This window comes from Siphateles boraxobius, unplaced genomic scaffold (assembly GCF_051911475.1).
Source record: "Siphateles boraxobius isolate OS27281-9 unplaced genomic scaffold, OSU_SipBor_1 130, whole genome shotgun sequence".
NCBI lineage: Eukaryota > Metazoa > Chordata > Actinopteri > Cypriniformes > Leuciscidae > Siphateles > Siphateles boraxobius.
Genome location: NW_027508734.1, coordinates 51,889,147 through 51,899,322, shown reverse-complemented (window position 1 = coordinate 51,899,322; position 10,176 = coordinate 51,889,147). Strand labels below are relative to the sequence as shown.

General features: G+C 47.7%; 1 long non-coding RNA gene across 1 annotated transcript; it reads right to left on the bottom strand.

The window, feature by feature from the left end:
- Window positions 1–503: 503 nt before the first annotated feature.
- LOC143736692 (uncharacterized) lies at window positions 504–3,382 on the bottom strand. The gene is made up of 4 exons (XR_013203563.1): window positions 3,138–3,382; window positions 1,520–1,619; window positions 698–819; window positions 504–540 (listed from the first exon to the last, which is right to left on the bottom strand). It is a non-coding gene; the product is annotated as an uncharacterized LOC143736692 (long non-coding RNA).
- Window positions 3,383–10,176: the final 6,794 nt, after the last annotated feature.

Below are 10,176 nucleotides of genomic sequence, written 5' to 3'. Positions count from 1 at the left end.
CTGTTTTAAAAGATATTTTAGAAAGGCATGGTCTCTTTGAGCCTTTGCCAGTGATGCTTGATTTCTTTCAAGACAACACACTCTTATGTCACTTGTTTCAAGAGCTTTACTTGGTGAATAACCAAGTGATAACCTGTACAATGTAAAATTGTCAACATCAAATGATGTACTAGCCAAATTATTACAGCATTGTTTCAATATAAGACATACCAATGGCAACGCGCACCTTTCTGTCTTGGGCACCAGATGTTCCTTCCTCACTGAAACAAAGGATTCATTCGATTAAATTGCGGGATTAGAAGTGGTTGGTGATGGCGCAATGGATAAGACACATGCCTTTGGTGTGAGAGACCCAGGTTCGAATCCACTGTGAGACACCAATGTGTCCCTGAGCAAGACACTTAACCCCTAGCTGCTCCAGAGGCGTGCGACCTCTGACATATATAGCAATTGTAAGTCGCTTTGGATAAAAGCGTCAGCTAAATGAATAAATGTAAATGTAAAGCTTGCGTTGATATAAGGACTGGTCTTCCTTCTCTGCTGTAAAACAAAAAAAGTCTCTACTTACTCTATGTGCAATTACTATTGTTCTTAAAACATAGAAATGAAGACAGTTATAAATAAGTTCTTTTACCATACGATTCAGGAGAGAGCATTTGATGAGTAAATACTGATTGAAATATTGTAGGATCTTGACCTGGGAAGGGCTGATCACGGCAAGATTCGCTGCGTCTCACAAGTAGATCTTGTGAGGGTCGGCTCTTAAAAGAGCTGTTGAGTTTGATGTTGTAGAGATCTTAAAAAAAGGACTAAGTAATCCTGCAAAACAGAAAGGAAGGTAATTTTATTACATTACAAGGAAGTAGAAAGTTTATAAATAACAGTAGGATTTATTTCTGTATAGAGTGTTGCATAATTAAATGTTAAATGCATTTATGTAATAAGTTTACTGATATGTGGGCATGATTAAAAGTATGTCATTAATAGCAAGCAAAAATAACACGATTTACATGCAAATGGGACAGTTATCAGCAGTGTAACTGATCTGATCATGACAAAATAATCGAGTATCTGATGTCGTGTGACAAGTCAGATTAGCTTTTCCACTCTTGCAAACAGACAGAGGTAGGTCATGAGGTGTGGAGAGACTTCATGTATCATTGGAACATCAACAGACAGGGTCCAATTTGTAATAATTTTAAATAATGCAATTAATATAAACTTTCTGACAGTGTGTGGGGCATCTGCAACTGATTTGCAAATATCGCGATAAATATGTACAGGAATTGAGGCAGTAGCCAATGACAGCAGTAGGAGTAAAAGCTGCAGGATTATGTATGAGTATACAAATATGTATGTGCATCGTATGAATTTGAGAACTTGTTAAATCTTGTGAATTATTAAGACTTAGAGACTATGTTTGTACTGATTGGGCTATGGGTTTTGTAAGACAAGGTTTAAGAAACAACAAATGATTGATAAAATGTTTGATTACAGGTTAAAACCAACACATATATACCATTGTGAATATTTGCCTTTGTAGCTTTTCGTCTCCCATTTACTTCTCCTCAAACAATAATGAGCTGACTGAGTCCGAAAGGCCCTTTTGGTCTTTTCAGCTGAAAAAAGAGAAAATAAAATATCATTATGTATAATATATAGGATTATTTAAAGGAAAAATTACAGATTTATGTTACAATTTTTGGATTTTAAATTATTAGGCATTAAAAGCATGGTAAGTGTTGTAGTTACTATGCATTTACAACAAATATTAATTTAAAACTACCAATACTGAGATAAAAGCATGGTCAGTTTTGTGGTTACTGTGCATTTACAACAAATGATACATTAAAACGGCAAATACTGTGGTAAAAGCATGGTAAGTGTTGTGCTTACTATGCATTTACAACAAATATTACTTTAAAACTACCAATACTGAGGTAAAAGCATGGTAAGTTTTGTGGTTACTGTGCATTTACAACAAATGATACATTAAAACGGCAAATACTGTGGTAAAAGCATGGTAAGTGTTGTGGTTACTATGCATTTACAACAAATATTACTTTAAAACTACCAATACTGAGGTAAAAGCATGGTATGTTTTGTGGTTACTGTGCATTTACAACAAATATTACTTTAAAACTACAAATACTGAGGTAAAAGCATGGTAAGTTTTGTGGTTACGGTGCATTTACAACAAATATCACTTTAAAACTACCAATACTGAGGTAAAAGCATGGTAAGTGTTGTGGTTGCTTAGCATTTACAACAAATATTACTTTAAAACTACCAATACTGTGGTAAAAGCATGGTAAGCGTTGTGGTTACTATGCATTTACAACAAATATCACTTTAAAACTACCAATACTGAGGTAAAAGCATGGTAAGTGTTGTGGTCACTGTGCATTTACAACAAATATTAATTTAAAACTACAAATACTGTGGTAAAAGCATGGTAAGTTTTGTGGTTACTGTGCATTTACAACAAATATCACTTTAAAACTACCAATACTGAGGTAAAAGCATGGTAAGTTTTGTGGTTACTGTGCATTTACAACAAATATTACTTTAAAACTACAAATACTGTGGTAAAAGCATGTTAAGTTTTGTGGTTACTGTGCATTTACAACAAATATTACTTTAAAACTACCAATACTGTGGTAAAAGCATGGTAAGTGCTGTGGTTACTATGCATTTACAACAAATATTACTTTAAAACTACAAATACTGAGGTAAAAGTATGGTAAGTGTTGTGGTTACTATACATTTACAACAAATGACACATTAAAACTGCAAATACTGTGGTAAAAGCATGGTAAGTGTTGTGCTTACTGCGCTTCTACTACAAATACCACTTTGGAACTAATATCTACTTTGAACCTGATATGAATATATTATATTTCATAACTGATTTAAGGTCTAGGCCTAAGTTATAGCACGTCACGTGACAGACAGTGTTTAATCACGTTAGTTTAGTAATGTGTTTTGAATTAGAAACCAATGAAACACAAAGCCTCCGTGGAGATGACAGATATAATGCAGTGACTGAACATGAGAGAGCTAATCTGATTAATATCGACAAACAGAAAAGACATTATAGCAAACATTATTTGGACAGCGTATTTACGACTACTTACCAACATCTGGCACACGTGACCTGATGCCAAACATCGCGATGTGTTCGGAATGAGACTTCTTCGACGCTATTTCCTACTGATACAATTCGCGTCTGTTATTGCCGCCACAGGTTTCCCATTGAAAGCAATGGAGTTCCTAATGCGCCACAGAGTGACGCCAAGGGGCGCCTTCGGCGTCTGCTATGTGACGCCTCGGGCGCTTGACCATGCTTCAGTTTTTGACGCCTTGGGAGTGAGAATGGGTTGCGATAGTCACATCACAGGATGTGCGATGTAAGTAGCCTTAGGGAGCGTAGTTGATCCGTGATTCATGATCTGTACGGGCCAGCAGCTCCCCGGCCCGTAACGCTTGCGTTTCGATTCGATTAATTGCAAAGTTTAACCATCATATAGTGAAAGTTTATCATTTGCATGTGTTTTTAAGTCCTTTCAGTTTAAACATTAAGTGTAAGAAGACTGGAACTTGCACGTTGTTTTCTGTGAGCCGGTGTTCTGACGATGTGTGCTGCCTTGTCGAAAAATGCTACCGTAGCGCGAATATATAGCAGAGTCTATCGATTTGTGCTGCCTTTGCAAAAAAATCCTACCCGAGCGCGAATCGATCACAGAGAATGTTGATTCATTCTCTATTGTTTCCATAATTGTCTAAATTTCACAATATTATGACATCGTTATTTCATTTAAATCAGGGTAGGTGTATGGGGAACATATTTTGATGTTTTAAATGAACTAGCAATTAGGCTATCACTTTTGATATAACAAGTAAAAATGACATTATTATATGAAATACAATTATAATAAAATTTGAAGTTAAGAGTAAAGTATACTGTACTGTTTTTATTTTCAAAACGGTGTGAAAAGTAAAAATTATCATCAAATATTCATCTTTGACCTGTCAAAGTTTCCTACAAGTCTCCACAGCAAGGATGCATAGATTTATGGGCGTGGTAAGCAGAAGAAAAATTAGTCTGCACATGCGCATAACCAGTAAGTAGCACATCTCGATGGGTAGCATGAATCGTCAGAACACCGGGCAGACACAAAGATCGATACTCGGTTACTAACGTAAGCTCGGTTCTCTCTAGAGAGGGAACGAGTATTGCGTAAGTTTAGCTTACGCTACGGGAAAGATTCATCTTCTCGAGATACTGAAGCCAAAAAAGTATCCTTAATTTTGTATACCTTGTCAACGCAGTGCAGCAACTAGCAGACCTAGAGCAGGCCATCTCGCGTGCTCATTGGCTGCCCTGCGGGCAACTGCTGCAACCTTTATAGCGTCACAGCCTGCCAGATAGGCATGGCTTAGCGTATAAAATAGGGGCTGTAGGCTGAATTCTCTGGTTTTTCGACGACTGAAGCGAAATCGCTCGTGGCGCGAGCACGGCCGGTTACGCAATACTCGTTCCCTCTCTAGAGAGAACTGAGGTTACGTTAGTAACCGAGTATCGTTCTCTTATGAGAGGTTCTCTCGTTTAGCTTACGCTACGGGAACACTTTGTCAACGCCGTGCGCGCCAAGCATCCACATGAGACCCCGAGCTTGAGGGGAACCCCATAAGTGGAAAAAATAAGGTGGCCAGCCACGCGGGCCATCACTTGTACATAAGCACACATAGGAAATACAGAGCAGCGCGCCGGTCTGTATAGTCATATGGCACATACCCTACTTAGTGCAGCTCAACCAGGAGAGCTGAGTCATGAAAGTGATCTGAGCAGGAGATCTGGGCAGAATACACCTCTTTTTCAGACTGACAACAGTTTAGCCTGCAAGGCAGGAACTTCTAGGTTATAAAACCTGACAAAGGTAGACGGGGAGCTCCAGCCCGCCGCTACACATATGTCATGGATAGAAATTCCACTGGACCATTCCCACGACGAGGCCACGCCTCTCGTGGAATGAGCCCTGATGCCCAGAGGCCATTGCAGTCCTTTTGATGCGTAAGCTGCCGCTATAGCGTCCACTATCCCTCTGGACAGGCTCTGTTTCGAGGAGGCGAGCCCCTTGGCGCGCCCACTAAACGAAACAAAAAGCTGTTCCGAACGCCTGAAGGAGGCGGAGCGCGTAATGTAAAATCTCAGCGCTCTGACAGGGCAGAGGAGATTCACATCACTTTCGCTGTCAGATGCTGGGAGAGCTGACAGCGAAATAACTTGCGCTCTGAATGGAGTGCCCATCACTTTAGGGACATAACCATGTCTAGGTCTGAGGATGACTTTAGAGTCATTCGGTCCGAACTCAAGACACGACGCGCTGACAGACAGCACAGGCAGGTCCCCTACACGTTTTACTGACGACAGTGCAGTCAGTGATAGATATTTTAACCCCACGGTGTCTAGTGGTTCAAATGGAAAAGCTTTCAGGGCCTCGAGGACCAATGAAAGATCCCACATGGGAACCGACGGAGGGCGCGGCGGATTCATCCTTCTAGCTCCTCTAAGGAAGCGGATGACCAACTCATGTCTTCCCAGTGACTGGCCGTGCGTCGATTCCGCGAACGCTGCCATGGCCGCCACGTATACTTTGAGCGTGGATGGGGACCTTCCCTTATCCAACAGCTCTTGTAGGAAGGTGAGCAGCTGCGCCACCCCGCATGTCCGCGGGTCCAGACCTCTGTCGGTGCACCATCCAGAGAACACCGACCATTTAGACGCGTAGAGCCTTCTCGTGGAAGGGGCTCTAGACTGCGTGATCGTGTTCATCACTCCTTCTGGCAGGGCAACGAGTACCCGTTGATCAACCATGCATGCAGAGACCAGTGCTCTGGATGGGGATGCCAGCTCGTGCCGCGAGCCTGAGAGAGGAGATCTGCCCTCACCGGAATCGGCCACGGAGCTGTATGTGACAGCCGTGCCAGTTCCGGGAACCAAGTCTGATTCTCCCAACGCGGGGCTATGAGGAGCACCGAGTGGCGCGTTTCCCTGATCCTCTTGATCACCTGTGGCAACAGAGAGACCGGAGGGAAAGCATATAGCGGGAGGCTGGGCCAAACCTGGGCCAGCGCGTCCTCGTCCTTCGAGAAGAACGTCGGGCATTGAGCGTTGTCTTTTGACGCAAACAGGTCGACTTCCGCTCTGCCGAATAGGCACCACAGTTTCTGGACCGTTTGGGGGTGCAGGGACCATTCCCCTGGGGGAACATTGTCCTTGGACAGTTTGTCTGGGCCGTCGTTCAAATGGCCAGGCACATGCGCCGCCCTCAGCGAGCGCAGGTTCATCTGTGACCAAATAAGGAGGCGTTCCGTCAGATTGCAGAGATTTCTGGATCTGACACCGCCCTGACGGTTTACATAGGATACCACAGATGTGTTGTCCGAGCGGACAAGAACATGCTGGTCCTGTATGAACGGGAGGAAGCACTTCATCGCGTTCTCGACGGCTATCATTTCCAGACAGTTTATGTGAAAACCCTTCTCCTGGTCTGACCACTGGCCAAAGGCCGGTCTGCCCTCGAACAGCGTGCCCCAACCCGAGTTGGACGCGTCTGTCGAGATGACCTTCCGATAAGAGATGGTTCCCATCATTACTCCCTGCTGGTACCAGTCGGCCACTAACCAGGGCTGGAGAGCTGTTATGCAGGTCTGAGTCACTCTGATTTTCTGGCCGCCAGACACCCAGGCTCGGCGAGGCGCGCGAGCGTTCAACCAGCGTTGGAGCGGGCGCATGCGCAGTAGGCCCAGCTGGAGCACCGCTGCAGCTGATGCCATACAGCCCAACATCCTTTGAAATGTTTTCAAAGGGAGAAAGCTGCCCTTCTGGAAAGATGCAGCTAGGTGGCGAACACGGCGCGCGCGCTGTGTCGATAAACGAGCCGTCATGGTCACCGAGTCCTAAAAAGGAAATTGACTGGCTGGGCAGTAATGAGATCTTGGTCCAGTTGACCGTGAGACCCAAGCTTTCCAGATGACTGAGAAGCACTGTTCTGTGAGATAGTAGTTCTGTCTCTGACTGTGCCAATATCAGCCAATCGTCCAGATAGTTCATTATGCGCAGCCCCTGACTTCTCAGGGGGGCGAGCGCCGCGTCCATGCACTTTGTAAATGTACGGGGTGCCAGGGACAGGCCGAACGGCAGGACGGTGTATTGATATGCCTGACCGTCGAAGGCGAATCTCAAAAATTGCCTGTGAAGGGGTACTATCTGAATCTGGAAATAGGCATCCTTCAGATCTAGAGAAATAAACCAGTCCCTCGGGCGAACGTGCGCAAGGATTTTCCTGGTCGTAAGCATTTTGAACGGTCTTTTTGCAACCACTTTGTTCAAATATCTCAGATCTAGGACAGGTCTGAAGGCTCCGTCCTTCTTGGGTACGAGAAAATATGTGCTGTAAAAGCCTGACTCGCTCAGAGAAGGCGGTACCTTTTCTATAGCCCCTTTGCACAGCAGCTTTGCTATTTCTGCGTGAAGTAGGTGTGCTACTTCGGCATTCACTTTCGTCGCGATCCGGGCTTGAAAGCGCGGGGGACGGAGAATGAATTGAAGTGTATGCTTTATTGTGCTCAACACCCATTCTAAAATCCCTGGGATAGTTTCCCACGCAGCTATGTGAGCCGCTAGGGGGCGAATGGCCTCCGGGTTCAGACCGCCGCCATTTGCGGGCTCGTGAAACTGAACCGGAGCCAATGGCCGCTCGCTGACAGCCGAAACCGGCTGACTTATGTGAGATGTCCCGATCATAAGGGATGGGGAACATACTTTTACCACACTTTGACGCGCGAGCAGCGCTCTGGGCGGAAGAGCTCTCTGTAAGCGTGAGCGCGCGCACGCGGGCACGAGACTTACAACTGTATCTGGCGCCTCGATCATAATAGATGGGGAGCGCTTTATTAACGCCCTGTGTTTTGTGATAACACTTAAACGCGCAGGCGGGGCCCGGGGGGAGGTTTGTGTTAGCAAGCGTGAGCGCTCTCTGGCGGGCACGAGACTTACGTTCATAACCTGGTTCTTTGATCGTGTAACAGAGCGGGAAGATAGTGGACACAGACCTGTGGACACATTTCTTACATTCAACACTCGAGCGGCTTTTCTGCGCTTTATGAGAGTGTGCTCTGTAAGTGACACGGGATTTGGAGTGCTTATGTGTAGGGGTGAACACTGGGGCGTGGGCACATTCACTAAACTTAAAACACTGACGGCGTGAGCCGGACCAGACATTATACTCTTTTTGAGATTTCTCTGGGTCGCCGTGAAAACGGTGTTTGTGTGCAGGCGAGAGGGTGAATAAACCGGCTCGTTGGCTGCTAGTTGAACCACTGCAGTAGCCTGTTCGAAGGGGACTGACAGGGAAATGAACTTTGACGGCGGTCCGGCCGCAGCGGGACACGCGCGTCTTTTCTCTCTCGCTGTTAGGAGGGCTTCGCGTGCTCGGACTTCAGCTTGATTCTTTGCCGAGGCCCTCCGGGGGGCGGCGGTCTGTGACGGCTGTCTGAGCGCGATCTAGGGCGGCCGCCCTGACGTCGCTGCGAAGGCTGAGGCTGAGGCTGTGCTGGACGCTGGGTGCTGGTTCGCACAGGAGGCTGGCTTTGTCTCTCGCGAGAGCGGCCCGTGGCGGAACTCGAGCGTCGCGGCAGGAAGAGGTTCATGACCTGCGTGGTCTTTTGCACCACAGAGAAGCGGTCAACAATCCCGTTCACCGCTGGGCCGAAGAGACCAGTGGGGGAAAGCGGCGTGTTCAGAAAGGTGGCTCGCTCAGTTTCCCTCATATCCGCAAGCGTTAACCAGAGGTGCCTCTCCGTCACGGTTAACGCGGCCATGGCTCGTCCGATGGCTTGGGCTGCGGCTTTGGTGGCGCGGAGAGAGAGATCCGTCGCGCTTCTCAAATTCGTAACCGCAGCTGGGTCCCGGCCCTTCTCATCCCATTCACGGAGGAGGTCGGCTTGCAGGATCTGAAGCACAGCCATCGAGTGTAGAGCAGACGCGGCCTGGCCGGAGGCGGCATAAGCGCGGCTGACCAAGGCGGAAGTGGCTCTGCAGGCTTTAGACGGGAGGGCTGACCGTGACCGCCATCTCGCGGAGGGCAGGCAAAGGTGCGCTGCGACCGCCTCTTCCACAGGGGGAATCGCTGTGTACCCTTTCTCGGCGCCGCCGTCCACTCGGGAGAGCGACGCGGAGGCCTGTGACTGAAGTCTAGCAGAAAACGGTGTATTCCATGACTTCGTCAGCTCCGCATGAAGTTCCGTCAGGAATGGAGCGGGCCTAGTTTCTGAAACTGTGCGACGGCGACTTTGAAGGAAGCAGCCGTCGAGCCTGTTCGGCGCGGGTTCCTTCGGCAGCGACCACTCGAGCCCGAGACGGTCAACAAATTGCTTCAGCAGGCGCATAAGTTCTGTGTCAGCTCCAGCGCGGGTACGGGTGGATTCCTGGATTGACGAGGAGGCGGAGTGAAGCGACCATTCCTCGCTGTCTGATGCCAGGATAGAGCAGCAGTCTCTTGTGACGTGTCCCTCGGACTCATCCTCCGAAGCGACGGCAGTGAGGCTCGCAAGCGGCAGCTGCGCGTCGGCGAGGAGAGGTGGGGAAGGCGAGAGCGAGGCTCGAGGGAGGTTCTCCGGCGAGCGCGTCGCTGTGGCCACAGGTTCCGGCTGTCTCAGGGAACGGCGCTTCTTTCTGCACGGTCCCACAGGGGGCGGAGTGACTGCTGTGGTGTTGAAAACTTCGAGTCGAGCCCGCAGGGTCGACAGCGGAAGCTCCTCACAGAGCTCGCAGCCCCCGGACGCGAGGGCGAGCTCTGCGTTTTCCAGGCCCAGGCAGAGAGCGCATATCAGGTGGCGGTCTCCGGCGCTGAGTGGGGCTTTACACGAGCCACAAGAAGTACGAGGCATCTTTAAACAGACGCTCGCTGCTCTTTTAGAATAATATGCAAAAAGGATACGTCGCCGGATAGCGTAGCTCGCACGGATGGCTGAAGGTGGCGAAGACGGCCGGCTTCCTCAGCGCTGTCCTAGGCTGGCTGTTCGCTGTTCGATGGCGGCGGTGGCTTCTCTCAAATCCAGCGATGCGAAGAGCTCGCTGAAGAGTCGAAAAATCAGAGAATTCAGCCTACA